General features: G+C 36.2%; 1 protein-coding gene and 1 long non-coding RNA gene across 6 annotated transcripts in view; one reads left to right on the plus strand and one right to left on the minus strand.

The window, feature by feature from the left end:
- Window positions 1–27,765, minus strand: part of LOC129421345 (uncharacterized) — a 183,855-nt gene that overhangs the window by 101,911 nt on the left and 54,179 nt on the right. The gene's annotated exons all lie outside the window — the stretch shown is intronic.
- Window positions 6,491–15,668, plus strand: LOC129433381 (uncharacterized). Its single transcript, XR_008640374.2, has 3 exons — window positions 6,491–6,788; window positions 7,452–7,575; window positions 15,058–15,668. It is a non-coding gene; the product is annotated as an uncharacterized lncRNA (long non-coding RNA).

Genomic DNA, 27,765 nt, shown 5'->3' on the forward strand with positions numbered 1-27,765 from the left:
TCTAGATTAATCGCATGATTTCATGAGTTAACTGCGATTAATCGCAAATTAATCGCACTTTTTATCCATTCTAAATTTACCCTAATTTAACACTTTTCAGGTTTTTAATATTCTAATCATATAAACATATATAGATGCTTTATGCAAATGTATGTTAACAACAGCCTGTTTACATTTTAACAGAATCACCAGCCATTGTTTTGTATATGAATTTTCCTTTCAGAAGATTTTTCTTTCTCCATTTTTTGTTTGCTGCTGCATCATTTGTGACCTGTGCAGGCAAGTTGAGTCGGAATTAGCAAATTTAGAAAAAATAGTTGTTCATATTTTGACATTCTCTATTAAAACATAGAACAATGCATGATTTGTTGAAATATAACAAAATATGACAGAACTACACTTGTTTGAAGTTGAAAGAGTCAAATTACCACAAAAATTTCCACATCCATACATTATATTACCACATCAATACCTTAAAATCACTGGTAAAACTAATAGATTTAGCACACACAAAGCAAAAACATCATCAATGTATGTTCAACTTTTTTTCCTTTTGTTTGATTGACATTGAGACAGACTGCTTAAAATCTAAGTGATCTAATATAATGTTACACATCAGATAGTTTTACCCAACAGTTAACCAAACATTTACTTAAAACATAACAGATTATAGAGCCTACCTGCGTGAATTCTTATCAAAGCAGATATTTGTAAAACTGTAATTTTGTGTAGATGTCTATATATCCGGGTCGCGCACTTGCGCGTCTGTGTGCACGCGCTTCAGATATCAGTCAGTCAGCGTGAGGGGATCGCTTTTGAGTCTTGTCGCTCTTAATAACTCTTTAACATTAATCAGGTACCGAACTTTATCTCTCTTAATGACTCTTTTAACATCAAGCAAGTCCTGCAGTCTATTTTCTAAGTCATGCATAAAAGCGAAACCAAAATGAATTGAGACGCATTTTTGTATTAGATTAAGCATTAGGAGGACTGTAACGTTCCACCTCTCAGACGTATAAATAAAGATCATATCAGATGTCCAACGAGCATTTAGAGCATTGGATTTGGTAGACGATTTGCTTAATGTTCTTACTTCTATGAAAACCTTTTACTCATTTAGAGAGAGTCACATTTGTCTGCGTCTCTGTTCATTCAACTATGGGCTGGACCAAGGGTCAAACAGAAATTGCGCGTTGCGTTAATCTCCGTTAAAAAAATTAGTGGCGTTAAAATGAATTTGCGTTAACGCGTTATTAACGCGTTAATTTTGACAGCCCTAATGATAACTAATATTAAACACTATTGTACTTACAAATTGTATATACACAATAAGTGAGTACTAGTGAATGTACCCAGTAGTTAATGCGGATGATAGTCAATGCTTGGGTTTGGCTCACAGTGATATGTATATGATGCTATATCTTAGGTGTTAGGTCCTATGTTATAACTGTGTAAAAAGCAACACTTTATTTTACAGTCCTGTTTCCATGCAGTTACCATAGACGTACTAGTGAATGTACCGAGTAGTTAATGCATACGGTTATTTAATGCTTGGTTTAAAGGGCAAAGATAATAAGTACCAAAATGGCATATCAGTAATGCTTGTTCTTAGTTATCATATGGTATAAGTAGGGGAGAGCGGGGTAAGTTGTCACACGGGTAAGTTGTCACACTGTTAATAACTCCAACACTAGAGGCTCTATCTCAAAAATCAAATAGCCACTTTATGTGACTTCTTCTTCTATAGTCAACTTCCTGTTCACATGTGGTCAAGATCACTGTAATCTGAGGTTAGCACAATTTTCTTATTTTTCTGCTTAAAAAGTAAAAAAAAATCACTTTACATTTTATGCAATACAACTTTGTTAGGTGTGAATGTTTAAAATGATTATTTTGCACAAAATAGAGGAGACCGTAAAGTGTCTTTTGATACTTTAGCTAAAGTGATATGATGAGCTAAACTTGAGATTTAGACAACATTAGCACACAAGTAAGTATGGGGCAAGTTGTCTCAATGACTTTGGGGCAAGTCGTCACATCTGACAACTTGCCCCTGTACAAACAAACACATCGAACATGCTCAGAAAACATGATATAGAAAAGAATAAGCCTCAATCTAGCAAAAAGCTGTTTCAAAAGAAAGGGAAGCAGAAATCTGGACCTATGAAAAACAAGGCAGCTAAAAGAAGAAAAATCATGCAAGAGTCATCATCAGATGATGAAGAGTGCTTCTGCCTCGTCTGTGTAGAGCCATTTTCAAAGAGTCGTCCAAAGGAGACCTGGGTAAAATGTGTAAAATGCAACAATTGGGCCCATGATGCTTGCACCTCAGGCCAGGCAATTTATGTGTGTCAGAATTGTGATTCTGGAGATGAGTCCTATTAGTCATACAGGGCATCTGTTTTGTTCAGAGGTTCAACATGTTAAGTTAAGCAAGTTATCTGCAGCGTTCCATTCAGTTATCTGGTTTTATGTGAAAGCCATAGAACATTTGAACCAAAGTTCAAAGTAAAGTGGTCTTGCCACTTAATTGAAATGTGCATTATTTGGATTGAAATAATTGTTTTTCCAGATTCTCCAGGCACGGATGTTTATATTTCCAGTTTGGTTTGAGTTTAAAAATTAAAATCAATATTCACAATTAAGTAGTTGTGTTCTTATTTTTAGATAATCTAGTGTGACAACTTACCCGCCCTAGTGTGACAACTTACCCTCCGATGGGGCAAATTGTCACAAGTGCACAGTCACTATTCAACAGTCTACAACTCTGTAATGAGATAAGATATAAAGATGTTATGAATACAACATATGTGCCCAAGACTTCCTTCTTTCATTTGAGATTTATACCATTTTGATGTATGGTGCTCAGTAAATGTTAGACAGTGTGAAAAGTGTGACAACATACCCCGCTCTCCCCTATGGTATAAGGATAACTTACCACACACTTATTTGTAAGTACAGTAGTGTTTCTCATTAGTTACAGTATACATACACCATATGTGCCAATTAGTAGGACTTGATAGCATAGGTGGACAATACTTAGTTAAATTAGTTACATTTTCTAAGCATCTGTGCTTCATTAGGTTGTTTGTATTGGGAAAAAATTTACTTCACTACATTCTAAAGCATATAACCATACTGTGTATTGTTTAATATTGCATAAAAATGTATTTAATACCTAATTACATTAAAATTATGTATTTTTGCTTGAGTAAAAGTATGTTAATGTACTTAAATATTAAATGTAAAACAAAAACTTCCCACTTAGTGGGCATAACCGCAGTCACTTTTGCCGAAGGTGATGTCACGTGCATACCCTCTATACATGAGATTTCGTATCACAGCAGTGCAAGTTGGCACACCAGCACTGAGAAACATGTGGCTTGCACTACTCCATCGTGGCATTTTAAGCAGCAATCGCACGCCATAATTATAAGCTTCATTAAGCCTCTGCACGCTTCTCTTACTGTAGTCTACTGCCGAAACAAATGGGCAGAATACATAGGGGTACAATACACTGTAAAAAGTAGCAACGGCTACCAAACAAAAATGTAAAATTAAAGTTAAAGTTCTTAAAGGAAAAATATGTAAAGTGATTTTTTTTGGGTTAGAATTAAAAGTTCTGCAGCTAAAAAAAAATATTTTACAGATTTTCCCCAGATTATTATGATCAAACACCTTCAATCAAGTGACCAATAAAATAAAAAGTGAAAAATGAAAGTCTTTGCATTTTACCCATCAACTGCAAGTGATGAACACACACAAACCACACACAGACACAAATACTGGCCAACGATCACTGCAATACTGAAACACTTCAATCACTTCCTGCCAGTTGTGGTAATCAAATAACCTCTCGGTTACAAACAAGTCTGACTTTCTAACCACCAGAGCACATAATTCTGTGAATCCTGGTTAATTTTACCTCTGGTCTGTGTGGACTTTATTTACAGGCTTCTTAATGCCACATCTTGATATTTTATATAAGGCACATTCATTGTGCACTTCTACCAGTAATTCATAATGAGCTTGCATATTACTCACAATATGAGCATCTCACGGTGTGAGAATGGTGTGATGTCACTGTGATCATTACATGATCTCATGTGCTTACTGGGTTTAGCACTTTTCTGTGATGATAAACTTTGGTTGGGTTAGGTGAAATATCATTCACCAATCATTATTACATATTAAGTCTTAAGTTAACCTATACAATTTTTTTTACAATGAATTAATTTTAAAACAGATATTTGTGGGGTTTTTAGGTTAATTGTTACACTCTCAGAAATAAAGGTACAAAACTTTTTCTGTCACTGGGGCTGTACCCTTTCAAAATGTACAGATTTGCACCTAAGGATTTCATTTTAGTACCTCAGAGGTACATACTGGAACCAAAGAGAGATTATTAGTACCTCAAAAACACACATTAGTATCTCAAAGGTACATATTGGTACTAAATGTTTACATATCTGTATCTAATGGTCCATACAATTACCTTCTTGGGTGCTGCCCCACTGACAGCTAGGGTACATATTTTGACTATCAGATGGCCCAACATTTTCTACATATGCATAACGATTCTTTATACAAAATTGAGGTTTTGGAGCATGTTAGACCTTTGGATAGAGGGGGTGATAGAATCCGCAGACTTAACCAGTGTGAGACATTTTGGATCCATCAGTTGGATGCGCTTCGTTATCCAGGTCTAAAAAGGACATATAGTTTAAGTGTTTTTTATGATGTGTTTTCTATGTTCTTATGATGACTATACTTTGTATTTTTTGTTCTTTATTATTTCATATTTGTTACTTATTTTTGTTTTCATCTCTAGATAACTCATATTTTTGCTTTATTGGAAATTTTTATTTATTGATGAGTTTTGTTTATGTGTATGGTCTCCTAATCCTTTACACCTGATTACCTCATTAGGTCCAATTGATTGTTTCAAGCATGATTAGTTTATTGAATGGTTTCTAACGAGGGGTGTGGTTGTAACTCATAAGTTGCTGACATTCTCAGTTTGTGTTGCTTCAGTTTTGGGTGCGTTTCCCAAAAGCATCGTTGCTAACCTGTTAGCAACTTAGTTGGTTGGCAATGGGAAATTGCATTGCAACCAACAAAGTTGCTAACTTAGTTAGCAACAATGCTTTTTGGAAACGTACCCCTGGCTGGTTGGCTCGCCAGCCTCCATCTGGAAGAGAAATCAATTCAATCAAAAAACCTGGCCAAGATTCAATGAATTAAATGAATCTCCAGCAGTTCCTTGAACATATACACAGAAACTCTTAAACCCAACTTTAACAAATAAAATTATTTTAAGTTATATTTTAGGAGTTTAGCTTCCCGCTGTTCACATTTTAAGTTTGCGTCTCCCTCTGTTCTCACACACTTCCACTCGCTCAGTAAGGGGCGGAGCTATAACATTTTTGAACCAATCACAATTTTCACTTCACTCACTCAGCTATCGCTAGTTCAGTTTTACATGTAACTATGATTGGTGAATTGTCCTGTATGTTACAGACTAACATAGATATAAACAAACACTTTAACTCCTTATTGTCAGGACCATTTTCCAAAGGGGTTACATATAGTTGTTTATTATGATACATGTAGTGGCTGATTTTGTAGTTTATTTTAATATACTTAAAACTAAGGTATTTGGTATTTTATTTTAAAATACATTTTGATGTATCTTTGCTAAACCCTGAGTGCAATAACAAGATTTTTTATACATGTGCTAAAATATATAGCATTTTTTGAGAATGAAATAACGTGTGGTTTGTTTTTGCTGCGGTCATCATATTTTAAGTACAGTATGAGTCAGAATCAGTGATGCCACAGTTACTTTGAAAAAGTAATCTGATTACTGATTACTGATTACTCCTTTAAAAAGTAACTAAGTTACTTTACAGATTACTTGATTTTAAAAGTAACTAAGTTAGATTACAAGTTACTTTGTTAGTTACATTCCAGTAGCTGCCAACACCCCCACTGCCTCAACATTAAAAATGACAATCGGTTTTGCCAACACTCACTTTATTGGAAGTGCATTTTAACAGTAACGTCAACAATGTATCTCCTGACATTTTAAGTTGAACTGTTGTGTTTTAAAAAACTAAAATATATATATATATATATATGAGTCTTTCTTGACTTCACTTAACATAAATAGGGGTGAGCAGGGGCCATTTTCAGAAAAACTTAATTTTAAAAGCTAATGTTTTAGACAGAGATATATTTTTGCTGCACTGTAAAAAATTTCCGGGATTTCACAAGATGTAACTGTGATATTTCACAGTAAATTACATTATTAGCATGTCACAGGCTTTAGCTGTGACATTTCACAATATAGTACAGTATTCAGACTTTTATTGTGAAAATAATGCCATCGGCGAAATCACAGGGAACGGCTGTAAGTTCCGACGCGCGCTATCTGTTTGGGTTCTCTCATCTCTGCGGTCTCATCCAACGGATTCAGTGGCAAGTGTTAAAATGTCAAATTTTGTCAAATAAATGATTGATTTATTTTCAAAATATATGTCATAGTGCATGGAGTATTATCCAAATGTGGTTATTTGTAGGTTTCGCGTGGGTTGAACCGCTGAATTTAAAAATAAAGCAATGAACAGATGTTGGTAGTGTTACTGTGAGACCTTTTAGGAGCTTTATTAAAAATAAAACATTATTTGTTAACTTGAGCTTTTCTTAGTGCTAAGCTAACAGCTTTCTCTCTTTTTCTTCCTACACAGCATCTTTCTGCGGTATCCACTGGGGAGTAAAGTTATGAGGTAAACTGTGGCTTATACGAACATTATGGCCGTTATTATCAGATAGAAAAATGAACTTAATTTATATGCCCGGTTTCAGTGAAACTAGGTCATGGTGTCGTGGATAAGGGCAGACGTAAATTCATTTCAAAATATAACTTAACGTTAACATAGAGGTGTGTGAGAGAGATACGGAGCAGCGGTTATCTGTCGCGTTACCTGAAAAATAAAGTGCGTATGTCAATGTTTTAAGACATTTTAAGGGGTGATTCATATCTTTTGCGCGCTCAAGTTCGTTATTTCAAATAAAGGCGAAGCGACGCGCTCGTTTTTTCCGGCGCGTCCGCACCGCATTGATTTAAAAGCATTTCAACTTTTCAGAGTCATCTGTGTTTTTGCAAGTACACGAACGTTAATGTGATTTCCAGCTGTAGGTAATTCATACGTTTTAATCATTATCTTGTGATGGTGTTTGCATTTATGGGCAGAACTGACTACATGGTGGTGAGCTTTTTAACGACACACACAGTTCATTTTAAGGTTGACACCCTAGTTGTCCAGCCCTATAGTTTCACATTTTAACTAATCTGTATATATTTTTCAGTAGTGCTTAGTAACTTTCATGTGTGTGAACCTGCATTAACGTATACAGCATGAAAAGTAAAGCCTTCTTCATTGTTTCAGGTATTTTTTCCACACTTCACAAGGATGGGGACATCACTCAGAAGAGTAAAGTTTCGAGAAGCCCTGGATAACAACCACAATAACATTCTGAAGTTCGTCCAAGGAGTCAACTATCATCAACGGGGTAAAGATGTTTTGTCTTGTTTTAAGCTCGAGGCAAGATAAGGCTGCATTCATTCTACTCTTTCTGATGGCAAACTTCAACGAGCCCAATGATACCATTGTGCTTAATGTTAAAGGAACATGCACATTTTGGGACTTTAGCTTATTCACCGTATCCACTAGAGTTAGAAAAGTCCATACATGCCTTTATCATCTCTATGCGTGCCGTAACTCTGTCTGACGCAGCCCCCGCTAGCTTAGCTTAGCACAAAGACTGGAAGTGAATGGCCCCAGCTAGCAAACTGCTCCCAATAATTGACAAAATAACGGGAACAATTTCCTATTTATTTGTATAATCACACCATGTACAAATAACAAGGTCATATGAGAAACAGCGATCTTTTAACAGTATACATACTGGGAACTATATTCTCAGAAGGCGAAGCACTGCTACTTGGGCGGAGTGATTTGCACGACTCTGACCAAACTCTCTGCTCCTCACCAGGGGGCTTCTCGGGTGCTGCGAGCAAATCACTCCACCCAAGTAGCAGTGCTTCACCTGAGAATATAGTTCCCTGTATGTATACTGTTAAAAGGTGGCTGTGTCTCATATGACCTTGTTATTTGTACACGGTGTGACTATATAAATCACAAAATGTTTTCGTTATTTTGTCACTTATTGGGAGCAGTTTGCTAGCTGGAGCCATTTACTTCCAGTCTTTGTGCTAAGCTAAGCTAGCGGGGGCTGCGTCAGACATAGTTACAGCACGTACGGAGATGGGAAAGATATGTATGGACTTATTTAATCCTGCCCCATGTGAAAAAGTAGTACACTTTCATAATATACTTAAAGTGCTCTATTTTCGCACACTAATTTTGTACCTACTAAAAGTTCGTTTTTAGTACTTTTTAAGATGTTCTTAAGATTATCTTAATGTACTTCACTGTGCTATTTTGAGACACCATGAATTTAAACTAAATTGCACTTTTAACATACTATCTCTGTATTAAAAATGAATTTATTTAACACCTGTATTAAACTTGAACCCAACTTTCATACAAAGATCTGTTCAAGTTTACTACAAGTGGTACCTAAATACATTTTTAAAATACATTTTTATCACATTTTAGTTCATATTTATGGTGTCTCAAAATAGCACAGTGAAGTACACTTGGATGTTCTTAAGATTATCTTAAGTACTAAAGAAGAATTTTAAGTGTATTAAGTAAAAAATTAGTGCACGAAAATAGAGCACTTTAAGTACACTATGGAAATGTACTTCTTTTTCACCTGGGGGATACAGTAAATAAGCCAAATTCCCAAAATGTGGGCGTGTTCCTTTAATGTAAATATATATTTTACCCTTAAATTAGTATTAAGTCTATTATTTTTGGGTAAATGCACTGTACTTGTATATTGCCTTTCTAGTCTTCTGGGTCCGGTTGCACCAGCTAGACGTAAAATATAAGAGTGTAATAGTCGTGCGTAAAGGGTTCATTATAGTTGTGCGTAGGTCCTACAGCTTAGCCGCAATGGTGTAGGTAACATGTCGGTTTTCGTATGCACTTCTGCGTAGTCGCCTGCGTCAACATGCAAATACACATGCAGGCCGCTGGTAGTCAGTATCCTTGCGTGTAACCACAGTAGAAGCTCAACCGCCAAAGAAGAAGCAGCTTGCCCAGTTAACCCACAAACGAAGAAGAACAGCAACTTGTGTATGTTTTGAGAAGACCAGCAATGATGGAAGTAAATAAACAGCGACTTATGTTGCAGTTTGAGTTAAATCACTCCTCAACTTGGCCCATCGTTGTTCTCACTAGCGCAAACAGAAATATCTATGACACAGTTTGTTTACCAGACAGGAAAGGTTCTATTTGACCAGTCACAGTGCTTGCTGTCTGTGTAGAACTGACGCGCTGTTAATAATTTGGCGAGGGCACGTCAGGCTACCCAAAGCTATGCTCAGGCTACGGATAACCTACAGCATAGCTATAACATGGGCTTAAACGGATAGTTCATCTTAAAATAAAATTTTTGTTTATAAGCATACCCCCAGGCCATCCAAGATGTAGGTGACTTTTATTTTTCAGTAGAACACAAATATAGATTTTTAACTCCTATCGTTTCAGTCTGTAAGTTGTATAATGCGAGTGGATGGTAACAAAATCTGAGAGAAAAAAAAACATACACAGACAAATCCAAATTAAACTCTGCGGCTCATGCAGACACATTGATGTCCTAAGACACGAAATGATCGGTTTGTGCGAGAAACCGAACACTATTTATATAATTTTTTACCTCTAATACAACACTATACCCAAAACAATACGTGCGTACACATCACTGTCTGATTCCTGTAATGTTTAATGGCGGGTTGCGAAACAACTTCATAGGTGCATACTAGTGATGCGCGGGTCGTCTCGTAACCCGCGGGCCCCGCGGGTAACCCGCGGGTCGGGTTGGGGCGGGTAAAGAAATTGTAACTTTAATGCGGGGCGGGTTGGGGCGGGTCATTAAAAACAAAATTAAAAAACTGATATGTTGCGTCTAATTCCCTGTAGCATATATATTAAATATTTGGGAATATATATTTTTTACATTTAATTACGTTCTTTGATAAGGTTAAATTACGTAGGCCTATGTGGCAACGTAACTTCCGCAACGTAACTTGCGCAACGTAACTTGATATCCCCAAACCTTTCACGTCACGGAAGCGCCAAGCTCCCGCTGGCTGCCAGCCACAACAACAAAACAAACGGAGAATTAAAAGATGAAAGACGATCTGCAGGAGAAATTAAGGTAGGGAATTTGTGAATAGATAATACAAATGCTGCTTTTTTGTGTGGTGATCTACTTTTAAAATGATAAAGCCGACAAGTTCTACATGCTAAAAACACTTTAAATGCGTGGACTATACTGCATATATCTCTACATTGGATTTAGGGATGTCACCATTACTCTATTTTAAAAAAGTTAAAAAAATCCTGGAGCACATGTCGAGTACTGTTTAAAATAGCGGAGATTTAGTGAAACAAACTTGAAAGAAAATTACAATAGTATCAGAAGCATATATCAGCACAACGCTGCCTCTCTCTCTCTCTCTCTCTCTCTTTCCCTCGTTCGCTCGCTCTCGCGTGCTTCAGCTCGTGCATGAAAGCAATGTCGGAAGTTTACACGACGAAGCTGCAGCGGGCAGGCATAAGGTTTATAAAAACACATATGAGAAGAAAGGCACAGCAACTCAAAAAGACTTAAGTGTTTCACAATTACTCATAATGCCAATTTTCCCGTGGAGGCATGGAGCAGCATGAGAATACACAGTTAACTTGTGCGATCTACCGGCATTGCCTTTGCGATCGATGTATTGGACACCCCTGGTTTATCATTATCCTATCTCTCTATTAATATGACCATTCTGGTTTCTATGGGTCATTGGTGTATGTTGTTGCCAGTTTACAGGGCGATGTAATCTAATGGCTGTTTCCAAGCACTCTTAGGCTGAAATAAAGCCTCTTTTTATTTACATTACAAATGCCTTGTATGTCTATTTTAATGGTCGCGGGCGCGGGGCGGTGCGGGTTGTAAAAATAGATACAGTGTTGCGGTGCGGGTTGGGGCGGGCCAAATATTTCATAAAAGCGGGACCCGCGGGTTGGAAAAAACGCCGACCCGCGCATCACTAGTGCATACCCCCACCTGCTGTATCGGAAGCCCCGTATACTGTAGTGTTCATGGGCCCTCATGCCGTGCACCCAATACAGTAGGTGGCGGTATGCACCTATGAAGTTGTTTCGCATCCCACCATTAAACATTACAAGAATCAGATGGTGATATGTATGTGCGTATTGCTTTGGGTATAGTGTTGTATTAGAGGTTGTATATAGTGTTGTATTTAGGGCTGCACGATATACCGGATGCGATTATGAATGTAATATTGTCAACTTTTCAGTGAACTACGGCTCTGTGTAGTTAATATCGCTCCATCTAAAAGCAGCTAATGGTGATTTACTACTAATCAAGGAACGGACTTCACTGAACAGAGGCGCGTGACAATTGCATGCGGTTTATCGTGCAGCCCTATAAAAATTGATATAAATACTGTTCGGTTTCTCCCACAGACGTATTGTTTGGTGTCTTGGAACATTGAAGTGTCGTCACGAGCCGCAGGGTTTGATTTGGATCTCTGTGCATTTTTTCTCTCTCAGATTGTTTTACCATCCACTTGCATTATACGACTGACAGATTAAAAAGGTTGTAGTTACAAATCTACATTTGTGTTCTACTGAAGAAACAAAGTCACCTAAATCTTAGATGGCCTGGGGGTAAGCTGACAAACATAAAAAATTCATTTTAAGATGAACTATCCCTTAAGGGGTCTACACCGTAGCTAGGCCGTAGGTTATCCGTAGCCTGTGCGTAGCTTTGCATAGAAATTTTAATTATAAAATTGGCAAAATTTTAACAGCGCGTGACGCGCCAGATCTACAAGGTCCACAAGCGCTGTAATTGGTCCACTAGAATCCTTCCCGTCAGCTAAAAAAATCCTGCGTCATAGGTATAGACGGTTTCATCGGACGCACAAAATACGCGTCTGGATCCGACCTTTACTTCCGGTTTCGTTTTTTTAATGGTCTGACTAGTTGCTAAACTGATCTCTTGAACAAATGCCTCGTCGAAAATAACAAATGAAGGTGAGAACAAAGATGGGTCAAGTTGAGGAGTGATTTAACTCAAACGGCAAAAAAAGTCACTGGCTTTTTATTTCCATCACTGCTAGTCTTCTCAAAACATACACAACAAGCTGCTGTTTCTTCTTCATTTGTGGGTTAACTGAGCAAGCTGCTACTTCTTTGGCACGCAAAAGTACATATGAAAACTGACGCGTAGCCTACGCTCGTCAGATCGCATAACATTATAACAGGAATAGGTATGTAAAGGAACGATGGTGTTGTAGAAATGTAGTAAAGTAAAAGTACTGATAATTTGTTGCAAAATGTAACAAAGTAAAAGTCAAAAGTATGTACTATAGATTATACTTAAAGGAATAGTCTACTCATTTTCAATATTAAAATATGTTATAACCTTTAAGGAATAGTCTACTCATTTTCAATATTAAAATATGTTATAACCTTTAAGGAATAGTCTACTCATTTTCAATATTAAAATATGTTATGACCTTAACTAAGAATTGTTGATACCTCCCTCTATCATCTGTGTGCGTGCACGTAAGCGCTGGAGCGCGCTGCGATGCTTCGATAGCATTTAGCTTAGCCCCATTCATTCAATGGTACCATTTAGAGATAAAGTTAGAAGTGACCAAACACATCAACGTTTTTCCTATTTAAGACGAGTAGTTATACAAGCAAGTTTGGTGGTACAAAATAAAACGTAGCGCTTTCTAAGCGGATTTAAAAGAGGAACTATATTGTGGCGTAATAGCACTTTTGGGAGTACTTCGACTCGGCGCAGTAACACTCTCCCTCTCCCATTATGAGAGTGAGAAGGGGAGCGGACTTTTCAGGTGAGTCGAAGTACTCCCAAAAGTGCTATTACGCCATAAAATATAGTTCCTCTTTTAAATCCGCTTAGAAAAGCGCTACGTTTTATTTTGTACCACCAAACTTTTTCGTATAACTACTCATCTTAAATAGGAAAAACGTTGATGTGTTTGGTCACTTCTAACTTTATCTCTGATTGGTACCATTGAATGAATGGGGCTAAGCTAAATGCTATCGAAGTGAAGCAGCGCGCTCCAGCGCTTACGTTCACGCACACAGATGATAGAGGGATGTATCAACTCTTCTTAGTTAAGGCAATAACATATTGTAATATTGAAAATGAGTAGACTATTCCTTTAAGTAAAGTACAAATACATGGAAAATGTACTTAAAATACAGAACTTCGTTAACTTAGGCCGGTGACACACTGGATGCGTGGCATAAGCGTCTCAGCTGCGTGGCGTGTCCGTTTTTAATTCGGCTCCCATGTTAACAGGTTAGAGCTTGCAGAGTGCCTGCTTGAGATGTGCGTCTCAGGCGCGGCTCGAGCTGCGCGGAAAACGAGTGCATGCTAGAAATAGAACCGACGCCTTTTTTCATGTGACACGCAAGCCTGTTGGAAGCGTTTCCAGGCAAAATAGAATAGGAAAATATGTTTATATTTCATTTTGTACACAGATACATAATAATTAATGACATTTTGATGTTTGAAAGTCTATAGATTGACATAAATTCAGATATAAGTGTAATTTAAATTTATATATATCGATTTTCAAATATTGCACCTGTTAACGGTGTCCTTTATCAGTAGGCATTATATATATGCCTGGTCTGTCGGCGACATCCCTCTATGTCACCTACTGCAGCTGTACCGCGCCACTGTGTCAGCGGCCTTACATTTTACCACTGCCTAACAGGATGTTAGGGCGCACTCACATTATCCAAACCAAACCAAACCATGCCCCAGCGCGATTGTCACCCCTCCCTACTCCCCCAGATGCACGCACTCACACTGTACTTTTTATCGATCCGAGTCCCGGCGCGCTTTCGTCATTAAGATGCGATTGTTTTGAAAAAAGCAGGAAGTAAAGCTCTCTCTTAACACTGGAACCCACCTTAATGATAAGTCTGTGTTTTTTATTCGGAGTCGTTTGGTGCGCGATTACAGACAGTCCTCTCACATGTCATCATATTGCTTAGTTGATCTGTCACCTGCGCAGCTCGGACATTCACATAACCCCGCTGCGCGCATCAAAAGGTTTTTACGGCGGCACATGAAGGTGAGTGGTCGCGCAGCTGACGTCTTCACCTTTTGAATCGCGCTTAGGCGCGAATGCGCTCACACCACAGCCTTCCGCGCCTGAGCCCAAGTGAACCGCGCTCCGGCCCACCTCTGCAACCCAGCCGTGGCGCGATTAACCAATCCGCGCCCGGGCGCGGAACAGAGTGATCACACTTGTCAAACAAACCAGGCTTTGGGGGTCAAACGCGCCCGAGCGCGGTTTGGTTTGGATAGTGTGAGTGCGCCCTTAGATACCTAACCTAACTGCACCAGAAGTGGACATGCACAAAGTTGACAAGTCCCGCCCAAAAAACCCGGAAGCATGATAATCCCCTATTACTTGACGTTGTGAAGACCACCTACCGATTGAAAAAGAAATTGGCTATTAACACATATGTTTGTTAGGAAACGTATATCTGATCCTCATTTACATTTTTATATTAAAAGCCTATATTATATATAAGCCTATATTTATCAATGCGCGTGTGGACAAACATAAAAACATTCTATAACCACCGCACCGCAGTAAAATACTGTCACCGTTAACAGCTGTAATATACTGTATATATATACATACATACATACATACACACTACTGTGCAAAAGTCTTTGACCAGCTTTGTTGGACCACCTTGTCCAAACTGAGCTAACTTTAGTTTGCTCTGTACTGCATCCCACTTGAAAAAAAACTAACAGCTTTTCTCTCTGCCTTTTTGTTTATAGGTGCTTCTTGGGCATTAATTCGGAGACAGACAGGCAGAAAGGACAGAAACAACAAGCTGCAAGTCTGTACACTGATTAGAAAACTTATGACTTGAATGGATGTCAGTCTAGTGTGTCACAAATACTAGTTCTTTGTTTAGCTAGAGGCGATTGTACACTTTGTACTCTTACAATGTTCTATATCAGGAGTCTCCAACGTGGTGCCCATGGGCAGCAGGTAGCCCGCACAGAGTCTGTGAGGTGCCCACCAAATCACATTCTATTAATAGTCTCAATTGTAATATTTGTTGATTACATATTTTTTATATTGACTTGGCTTGGTTTACATATGTTACAATTTTAAACAATACAAAAACATATCAAAAAGTACAATGAAATAAAATCAACAAGTAAAACAAAAAAAGTTTTGAGTAGACTATATCAAAAGGTAGCCCTCCAGAATGTTTTATCCATTGTGGTAGCCCTTGCTCACAAAAAGGTTGGAGACCCCTGTTCTATATTGTGTCTGTTAAATAAAGAAACATGAAGAAATTAGTGAATGTCAGTCTACATTGTAAAAATAAAATATTTGTTGCACTTATTTTTTAAGTTTAATTAACTCTAAACTACAATCCATTTCAACCCTCTTGACCAGTGAAAAGTTGCTATCAATTATAAAAAACAAAGTTGAAATAACTTAAGCTAACTACTTTAATTTAAGAATTTATAGCAACTCTTCACTAGTCAAAAAAGTTAAATGAATTATAAATTCAAGTTGATTAAATTTAAAAATGTAAGTCCCGTTTTTTACAGTGTAGAGCGGGCTGGGCATTCCTGGTCCCCGAGGGCCACCGTCCCGCAATGTCCAGCTCCAACCCCAATCAAACACACCTCAATGTCATTTCCATGTCATACTGAAGCCTTTGATTGAGATTTTCAGGTGTGTTTGATTAGGGCTGGAGCCAAACCCTGCAGGACAGCGGCCCTCAAGGACCAGGAACGCCCACCCCTGCTGTAGAGTGTAAGCAGTGTTCCAATGCACAAAAGGAAATATTATTCTGTGTAGTTATTATTCTGATGTTATTTATACTATCTGAGATAGTCAATGAATAATATGTAATAATAATATGTAATAATATGTTATGTACAAAATAAAAGTATGAAATCGATTGTTTTTGTGTTTATTTGAATTTAACATCTTTTTAATTTTAATATATTGATATAGCCAGTAACATTACAGTGAACACTGTAATTCTACAACAGACTACTGCTAAATAGCAGTGCATGAACTGTAACTTAATGACTAAATATATTTATTCTATGGGATAATGCTGCTATATCACAGTAATGTAAAATACATTACTTGTAATTTCACAGTAAAATAACATAATATTACAGTAACATACTGCTAAATCACAGTAATATGGAGGACTAACTACTGTAAGATCACGGTATACAGCTGTCATTTCACAAGTATTTACTGTAAAAATGACACAGTAACATACTGTGAAAGTACAGTACCTGCATGACAGTAATTTACTGTGAAGTTACATACTGTACCTTCCTGTGAAAGTAATGCAACTGGTTGCCAGTAATTTACTGTGAATTTACAGTCAATCTTTTTACAGTGTGTGGTCAATAACTCACAAGTGTGGTCTATCAAAACCAGCTGGAATTTTGAACAAATGTAAAATGACTTCTGTATAATTTCACTTTAAACAAGAGTAGTGGATTGTTACTTTTGACCTTGACAGCAGGGACGAAAGTAACACACAGGTGGGTCAAAATTAACACAACAAAACATGATAGATTTTTGTGTTACACTTGTTTTTATTAAATATATATGACTATGACCTCTTTAACATGTAACTGCAAACTTATTTTGTCATTTATCTTTGTAAAAAATAATTAAATTACATTTTTATTTTAAATTTCAGTTTTATCAAATGTTTCAAAAGCAACCAACAGTACAAACTTAAATTGCTGAGACTAAAAAAATAATTCAATAGTTTGAACACTATGAAAATAAAATTAAATCAAATTAGAATAATATAATTTTTTTACCATATTATACACAGTATTAGCAGCGGGACAAAACTAACAAGTGTTACTTTTGACCCGACAGGATCTACTTACTCTATAAACTCGACTTACTTTTATTTTGAAAAACTGAGAAGTCTTCAGGATGTTATATACCTTGTAGATTTATCAGTATTGTAACACATGAAACGAGAAACACAACGCGAAAAAAGAAAAAAAGACCGCTTTTGGAATGTACTTATCATGGTTGAAAACACAGTTCTGGATCTACACGTGGAAATCGGTGAGTAAATAACGCGATATTTGTCAACTCTTTCAGAGGTTATGTGCTAATATGCTGTCATAGTGAGATGCAGATGTTATCAGGCTTGGAGAAAATCGCTTTGTAACTTTCGTTCTTCAACTCTCCCACACTTACTGGTTTTGCACTGAAGTCCAGCTTTTGTTGTTTGGGTATTGGATGATCTCCTGCTCACTGCTTCTCACCACCGGGTGGGACTTGCTCTTAGTTTCACTGTCTGCGCCGTGCCGCGACTCCAAACACTAATTTGACGTAGTGTTTTTGTAGCTGCATCTCTCTTCTCTCTCCGTTGTACGTTGTTTACGTTTGTGTCGCTTACACGTGACCTGAATTGTCCTCGTGCTGAAAACGTGACTTGTCGCACATCTGACTTTACTTCCCGAGACGCAAGAAGAAATATACAAGAAAATATATATTTTACTAAGGAAAATTTCAAAAATAGTAACGCACAGTGACTTGGATAAGTAACTTTAATCTGATTACTGGTTTGGAAATATTAACGCGTTAGATTACTCGTTACTAAAAAAAGTGGTAAAATTAGAGTAACGCGTTACTAAGTAACGCGTTACCGGCATCACTGGTCAGAATGGATGAGTGGAGGAAGCTAAGTAGACTGTCAGCTAAATCAACAACAAAATTCATATTTGCAGTTTTCCTTGGATAAAAAAGTTTTTTATTCTGACAAATAAAAATGATTTTCCATGCATCTTAACTCGTAGCATTTTGTAATTTCTGAGGACAGGTCAGAATGATTTTAATGGGAAATTTTTTATATCCCAAAAGGCTGCAGGCCACATCCCAGACGGCAATTCAACATTGATTCAATGTTGTATGTCAAGGTTGAATCAACATTGAATTACCTTTTGATTTTTTTATTGAATATTAAAAAAATATATTTCAACATTCATTTTTAAGCATTTTATTAACCTTTTGCAACTGTTTAAGCATTAAATGTTGTATCAACATTGTTTTAACATGGAAACAAGAACTGACATTTTTTCAACCATATTTCAACGTTGAAGGTCGGTCATATAGCTGCTGGGATAGAAAAGTGCATGAGCCACCTGTTAAATACATTTGCTTAGTGATAGAATACATTTTTATCAGGTCTAGGGATATGTTTCATAGTCTGGTGGTCTGACCGACAAACAGAGATTCTGATATTAGGGACCATGAAAGACACAGACACCGAATGTCGCTCAAATCATAGTCTGATATATGGTTTATTAAAAAACGTAAACATTTAGTATTAGTCTCCTGCAGACAAGAGGATATACAAGTCTGATTAATGGTACAGTGTATGACTCAAAAACAAACATAGCAGGACAGGGAAGTTGAAACTAAGAACAAGGAAGTCTGCATGTGTCAACAACATGACCTGAGCTGACCAGGGCTGGGTTTCCCGATAACGATTGAACTTAGCACTTAAGAGCGCTTTCTACAAGCTACTTAACGAACACTCGTTGTTCATTTACGTGCGTTTCCCAAAGATGCACGTGAAACGATTGCTCGCAGATGGGTTTTAAGTGCTACTTACGAGTCGCTATCCATTTGTCAAGTGCTGAAATGTCACCAATAGAATGACTCGAATTTGTAGCAGAAGCTTGTTTAGGCTAATGATCTTCAGCCGATGTGCACTAATATTTTTAATAATATATTTTCATTATTGGTCAATGACTTTTTAAATGTTTTAATAATTTATTAAATATTCTTTTCCGTATTTATTTAGGACTCGTCCCACTGCGAAATGCCTTCTGCGTTTCTATTATAGTTTAGATTATTATTATTATTTGTTGTTTATTATCTATGTTTATTTATTATTATGGATTATTGCATTGTACCGTAAATATTTATTTGGTTTCTTTAATTAGATGCCATTTCCCTTCAAAACAATGTTTAGATGAATTATAGCAGCAATCGGTATGAACCATTTATCAATTTGCTATACCAACTTTTACCGAAATACAAAAAACTTTTACCAACTTTTACAAAATACGTTTTCCTTCTTTATTAATTTATGTTTAGTCATTTAAATCTGATTTCTCATTTGAATTTTAAATATATTATATTATATATTTAATATAAAATAAACAAAGAAGAACCCAATAAATAAATATACATTTAAAACATTACATTATCGTCATTGCAGGAGTGCAATTTGCTGATTGTCCTGCAGGTGACCTTGTAACTCTGTTGTCTTACGATGCACTTATGAATGAACGATTACTCCAGAGCACTCGTAGATCTACGATGATTTTCAAGTGCAACTTAAGTTACAAAGCTTTTGGGAAACAGCCCGTAATTCTAAGATGAATCGTACGATCGTTTTTACGATCTACTTAGCTTTACGATGCTTTTGGGAAACCCGGCCCAGTTCATTGTGAGTTTTGGCACGTCCAAAAGTAATGTCTCAATCTTAATATTTGCAAGCTAAGACAAATGAAATTTACCATTACTTTACAAATCATATAATGATAACATAATGCAAGGAACATTAAATGTATAAATATGGGGTGTGAGGGAAACCACCTCTAAATTCTAGAAGCGGTGCCAAAAAAAAAAAAAAAAAAAAACATAAAATGAAAGTAAAAGTTCTTAATTCTAAGCCAAAAACTATAATTTTACAGATTTGTCCTGCAGCCAAATAATGCTATTTTACAGATCTTCCCCAGATTATTATGATCAAACACCTTAAAAATGTGACCAGTAAAATAAAAAGTGAAAGAGACTGTTGTTGTTTGAAAGTGATTGCTTCAGCTTTTTTTCCCATCAAGGGAATGAAGACACAAATACTGGCCAACTATTACTGAGACACAAAAATCACTTCCTACCAGGTATGGGAATTGAAACAACCTCTGGGTTACAAACAAGTCTGACTATCTATTGTCCAGGTTCTTGTTTTTTATTTGTGTCTAGTCGTCATGGCAGGGCTCTGTCAGTCCCAGGCTTTATGTAATGGGTCATGCTTATCGGGTCATGTGTCTCCGGTGTTTTGTCTCTTGTCCTGCCCTCTCATTAACCTGCTTATTGTTAATCATTAGTTCATTTCCATCACCTCGTTATCTTGTTTGGTTTTCTTATTTAATGTCATTGTTTGGTTATCCCTGTGCAGATCATTTTGTACCGTCATGTTTGTATTGACTCAAGTCCAGTGTTTAAATCTAGTCCAGTCAAGTTAATGTAACTCTGTAGTAGTCTGTCTGTTTCTGAAGGTTTCTTGTCATATGTTGTTTTGCCCCCACGTGGGCTCTTGTTTTTGTGTCTGCACTGTAAAAAAATCCGTAGAAATTACAGTGTTATTACAGCTGGGTTGCCGGTAACTTACTGTAGATTTAAATTGATGTTATTTACTGGCAACATTTTGTTCAAAGTTAAACAAACACCAAACATTTACAATTCTTTGTCTTCACAGAGCAAATCCAAAAAAACATCATCAAGCAAAACATTCTGGGAAAAAAAATATGAAGCAAAATACAGAAAAATGTTGATGTTGATTTCTGTTTCCCAGAATGCTTTGCATGAGGCTGTTATTTTATAGTTTAATTCTGTAAAGATAAAGATTTGTTAATATTTAAAATTTATTTAACTTTGAACAAACTCTTGCCAGTAAATAACATAAATTGAAATCTACGGTACATTACCGGCAACCCAGCTGCAATAACATTAAGGCAGACTTATTGTGCACTCATACCATAAACTCAACATTTTGAATTCATAATGAGCTTGCACTTACAATATGAGAATATAATGGTGTGATGTCACTGTGATGTCGCAATCCTGTATCATGAAATTATGTACCTATAGTCACATAGTTTTGAGAGTGTTTTCCATGACACTGACACGTTTTTCTGCCTTTTTGCGTCAACATGTCACATATTTCTGTGAACGTGTCACTGTCACGCATTTGTTACTCAACTGGTTTGTCCTATTTTCAAACCATTGACGCTTTGGTTTAGGATTAGATTGGGTGTTTGTGTTAGGATATCACTTTAAGTTTTGGTTTATACCTTTGTTTCATTATTTATTTTTTTATAATTTAGGATTTTTAAACCATTGTTGCCTGGCATTAGGGTTAGAGTTGGTAAGGATGTCATTTTCCGAATCCGTGTCTAGGACAACTCGGAGGTATTGTTAACCGGAAGTGCACATTAAATATAGCGCGAGCTTCGTCAGATAGCTTCGTCTACTTCAAAATGCAAAATATATGTTAGCATCCAATGTTAATCGTAATATGATGTTATTTAATGTTAAACTATGTGAGTGGCGCTCTGTGGCGCGACAGGGATATGAGCAACTTCCTGAGTCCTAGCTGGGCGGCGCGGACAGCCGCCACCTGCCGGCGCCAGCGTGCGTATACTCATAGAAAGCAATGTGTTCGAGTTTTTTAGAACTGCGCTGAGCTGCGTGTCCTGTCTGCGATCCCCTTAGCCCTAAACCGAAGCGTCAATGGTAAGAAAATAGGACAAAACACTTAAGTTACCAATATGTGACAGGTACGCAAAAAGGCGGAAAACGTGTCAGTGTCACGGAAAACAAAATTACGTGACTATGGGTACAAATTTTCGTGATCATGGGTTTGATTATCATATGATCTCACGTGTTTACTGGGTTTTACACCTTTCTGTAAATATCATTAACCTAGAAAATATCTTAATTGGAAGACTGTTTCAACAACCATTAGTACTATTCAGCCTTAAGTGACCCTATACACAATTTACAATAAATTAATTTTAAAAATTACATTTACATTTTTGTGTTTTATGTTAAATTGTAAGTATGGTCATGTAATTTTAATATAAAGAACTACATGTTTAATTACAGATTTTTATTGTAAAGTTATATGACTTAGGGTCAGATTTACTAACAGCTTGTGCCAGCGCAAACCAACATTTTGTCGTTAAATAACAGCTGCCGGGATTTATTAAAGATGCGCAATGGATCATTAGCACTGAAAAGGTGTGGTCTAGTTGTTTTTGCGACTGACCCTATCGCATATGCATTTCTAGGAGTTTCCCTTTCAGACGCAAAATTTATGGGAGGAGATTATTAAATAATTCACGCAATGTAAACTAACTTTTTTTGCGCTCACACGCTATTTTGCCTTGTTTAGTTAATCTGGCCCTAAGTATGTAATTTAAGGAAACAGAAAAAATACTGTATAAATAATAATAGTATTTTCCTGCATAAAAACATACCATATTTTTTGTCATTAATTACATTATACCGTATTTTTCAGTGTATAAGCCACGTTTTTTTTCTTAACTTGTCTGGTGCAGCGTCTTACAGCCAGGTGTGCCTTGAAAGTCAGTATGAATTCATTTTAACATTTATGAGGCCAAAGGAATCTGGAATGCTCTTTCTGATTGGTCAGTTGAGACATTTGCAGGTTCGTTCTTTTCAAATAATAACCGCTCCAAAGTAATAACGCATAGCCGGTACTACTTGTACGATTAAAATCGCTCCGCGCCAATAAAGATCAATAAAGATTACTGTTTGGCGCCATCTTGTGACAAACACTGGACAACCACAATTAAGAATGGAACATTTTGACATTAATTTTAACATGTACGGAAAAAACAAAACATTTAAACAGTGGATAGAGGAACGAACAACGGCAAGACACAAAGAGCTTACTGAGACTGAACTTGACAAAATAGAGCATGACAGCTACGAAGCCAACACCAAAAAAAAAAACAAAACAGAATGGGCATTAAAACTTCTCAAAGACTGGCTAAAAGAGAAAAAAATAGAGACAGACAAGTATGAAGCAGATGATCATATTACGATCATTTTATGCATCTGTGCAAAGTTTCGCGGAAGGATAAAAATGTTAATTTAAAACAAATATGCCAATAAAATGTTTCAAATTCATATTCATGTCAGTTTTTTTTCTTATGTGACAAGTATCCGTGTAATAAGCAGGTTCCGCTTTGCGTCGGGTCCTGATCACACTGTCGGGGCTTATTTCCCGATAACTACCGGCTGCCTCTACATTATCCCTTACTTAATGACCCATTTTTGAATGATGTGGTTTCTGATGCAATTTATAGTCCGGAAAGTACGTTAAACCTAATAAATGTATTTTTAAATGTGTTTCTATCAGAAAATGAGTCGCCCGTGCGTGTGTGAAGAAACATCCTGTAATTATACAAATCCATTTATCCTTTTTTGTGTAATCTACTTTAAAACGCATAAGTCACACAAAACAGGCTGTTGGGCATCGCCTATCATTGTGATGTCAGCGCGTAGTTCAATCTTCTGCCAGAGACACGTTTTGATGTATTCCGACGCACATTTGTAAGTGCTCTACCTACTACTGTTCACACGGGAAGGAAAGCAGAAGCTCTGTTTGGATTTAAGAAATACACACAAAACAGCACATTTACAGACACATTCTGTGTGTCCAGGTTACTTTCACCTCCAATCTGTATGTACATTACACCATAGGGCTGCTTAAAATGCTATGTAGAAAGTGTCCTAAATCTGAGCCTATGATCGTTTCTATAATACTTTTTAGTTTGTTTTATTATATAATTATTTATTCAGTTTCCATATAAAATCTTGTATAAAAGCAATTAAAACATAATAAAGGCCTAGGTACTTCACATTATGGGACGGTTTCTGGACAGATCTACTCCCAGACTAAAATGCATGTTTGAGCTGCCTTAATTCAATAACACCTTTCACTGACGTATCCCAGCAAGCAATTTTGCGTCTAAAAGACGTCTAGTAGCCGTATAAACCATCTCACAGATTTCCGTGAAATAGTCACGGATTATTTTGCTCAGTTTTGCGTGACATTTTCACGTATTTCCACTATATTACGTGCCCCTGACACGACTTTATTTTCCGTGACAGTTTCACGTATTGGTTACTCAACTGTTTTTCCTATTTTTAAACAATTGTCGCTTCGGTTTGGGGTTAGATTTGCTGTTTGCTTTACGATGTCTCTTAATGTATTGGTTTATAAAAAAAATTTGTATGCTTTTTAAACCATCGTCGCCTGACGTTAGGGTTAGAGTTTGGGTAAGGATGTCATTTTATGTAACAGAAAGTTGTTCTAACCCCAAACCGAAGCGACAACTGTAAGAAAATAGGGAAAACAGTTGAGCAACAAACACGCGAAACTGTCACGGAAAAGAAAGCTGCGTCAGGGGCACGTAATATGGTAGAAATACGTGACAATGTCACGCAAAACTGAGCAAAATAATGCGTGACTATTTCACGTATTTTGTGAGATCAGGTTGGTCTAAACACCCCCCCCCCCCCCAGATGCTAGGCTAAGACAAGACTAATTTTGGGCTGTCAGTGAAAATCTAGTAGGTGTCTAACATAGCCCATAGACTTGTGGATAAATAGACTGCTATTAAATGACTACACATATGTCTAATATACAGTTTTTTAAAATCACTTTGCTACTATTTTAAGAACATTATAAGAATTTTATTTGTTTTTGCCAGTTTCATTTTTTACTAAACATATAACTCAATACCAATAACACAATAGCACCATCACAGTAGCCTATAAAACTTAAGAACAGTAAAAAGAGAAAGTAAAATCTTTGTTGACTGTAAACATAGTAAAATAGCCAACATAATCTACACATTTGAAAGTGCAAACTTTTTTTCAGAAAATATAAAAATAAAATAATATATAAATATAAAATGTCATTATGACTGATATAAAGCAAACATTACTGTTGAATACTCATTTTATTATGCTTTTATATTAGATTAGATTTTTTTAGATGTTCTACATAGCCTACTGTGTTTACAAAGTAAGAGCATTTGTGACATTTAGTCCTCTAAATGTTCTTGTTTGTAATTATAGATGATTATTAATTTATTCATGTGACATTTAATTTGGGAAAAACATGTATTATTTTGATAAGATATTGAACATGAATTGTTAGCCTACCATGTGCACTGCACTGACTGCTAACGTTAACTGTTACTGAGAAAGTATTAACCACCGTCACGTCAAAATAAACCATAAACTACTGCTCAATATCTAAAGAAAGATAGTAAAGAAAGTAATAGCTAGCTTCCGTCAGTTATTTGTAAAATGCTTATGCATAGATAATGTTTAACAGTAAAATCTCAGTTTAGTGATGCACGGGCATCATCTTACAGTTTCTTGTTCTTCCTTTTCTCAAATCTGACTCCTGCTGTCTTTTCGGAGCAATTTCAATAAAATATGCCTACTGTCTGTCAAACTTCGTCAGGGGCTCACGCGATCAACTGGTGCCCACCATAATATTAGGCTAATGAAATAATCGGCATTATAATTTTTTTCATTAGGCTATAATTTTTAGTGCCCCCTCAGCACTTGGTGCCCTACGCACAGCGTGTAATGCGCGTTATGGGACCGGTGGCGCTGAACATAACTATACCTACATACACAAGCAACCGATTTCACTGTGTCATTGTTCGTACAATCATTAAATATTGTAGGTGATACAGGTTTCATTATGTTACTACATGTACAGTAAATACATCTCTGTAAAAGTACTGCAGTAGTAGAGAGAATATATATACAGACACAGTGGAATCATTGAACGAAGTTTGCAATATATTGATGCAAAACACTACAGCACAATCACAACATACAGTAGGTCACATCATTACACAATCTGCACTCAATCATCAGTAATGAGTTGACAATTGGACAAGTAATTACAAAGGCCTGCATTTATACAGTGCAGTGATAATTGGTTCATGCTTCATGCTTATTGGTGACAATGAATCTCGTTGTCTTGAAACTTTCATGAATACATATCGAGTTTATCATTTATATAATGCCTCATTACATACTTAAATGATATGCCCAGATAGAGAGAAGTCAGGAAATGTCACTTTTCTGTACTTACAATCATAACATTGCTCATGGCATTATATGTAATATCTAAGGAAGGGTCAAAATACACATCCACCTTAACCAGGTGCAAGATCAAAGGATGAATGAAAAAATAGAAAAAAAGATCTGCACACTTTTATGTTCCTTTTATTTCAAAAAGTTAAAAAGCAGCAACGCCTCGGTCAAAGACCAAAACTTTGCTTCTTTTTAACTTTTTGAAATAATGGGAATATAACAGATCTTTTTTTCTATTTTTTGATTATATTTAATATCAAAATTTGAAACATATTGGGAACAAATCCTCTGTAACTGTTGAATACCAGCACTATATGGACAAAATATCACCAAATCATCTGCATACATTAAATGGTTGATAATAGTATTACCATGCAGTCTAATACAACAGCTTTGATAGATCATCCATCGATAAAAGGAGAGAAAATGCTTCCCTGTTTGACTCTCTAACATATAGTACACTGAACGGGGCAGACACACTATTGCCCCATTTTACATTAATTTTAATCATTTTAAAGACATTTTTGGTTATTATTTAAAAAAAATACATTAACTGTTATGCTTATCCTTATTTCTGTGAAGACCTTTAATAAAGATGTTTAGATCATCTTTTATCTTTAAAGTCTACACTTTTTCTGTCTTAATTTTTTGTTGAATCAACTCAGAAGTCATTTCAACTTACTATTATTAATCCTGACCAGAGATCAGTTATAACTACAAATGAGTTGTTATAACTTATAAAATAAAGTTGAAAAAAGTTTTATAAGTTGTAGCAATTCATTTCTTGTCAAGATAAATAAAGTAAGTTGACATGATTCAACAAAAACATTTAAGGCAGCAAAGATTTTTTAACAGTGTAGGAATTGTGTATACACAAAGATTGATAAACTAAAGTGTTAAACAAAGTGAATTGCATCAGCAGAGAACCTTCACAATACATTACAATACATTCAGCAGTTGTTCATGTGATATGATTTGTAATACAATAAAACTTTAAACTGTATAAAGAAGATCAGACATTAATTATTACAGAGTATCACAAAACTTTATTCATGTCATCCCAAAACTTCAATATAATCATGACAAACATGATTGGATACAAAAATTAGTTTGAAGATGCAGAAAGTTTTAAAACAGACATTAACATCACCAACACCAAATGCAGAGATTGAAGCGTTTGATAAATGAGACTCAAAAGATTAGTCTGTGCATCTTAGTATTAAGTTTTCACAGGTCACGTGATTATTTTAAAATGTTTTCCTATACAGAAAGAAGCACAAGTCATTTTACATTTAAGCTGTATATACACTCTGTACAGAACAATAACAATCATATTTCACAGAAATATATACAACACAGAAAACTGAGCTTTAGTCCTATTAAACCATACAATCACAGTCCTATAATAATTCAGTACTGTTGTTTATCATTCAACAGTCATTAGATTTGATCTGGTACACAAAAGAGTTTATCTATATGGATTCTTATTGGTGACCAGCAGATCTGATGAGGACTGT

This window comes from Misgurnus anguillicaudatus, chromosome 4 (assembly GCF_027580225.2).
Source record: "Misgurnus anguillicaudatus chromosome 4, ASM2758022v2, whole genome shotgun sequence".
Taxonomy (NCBI): Eukaryota; Metazoa; Chordata; class Actinopteri; order Cypriniformes; family Cobitidae; genus Misgurnus; species Misgurnus anguillicaudatus.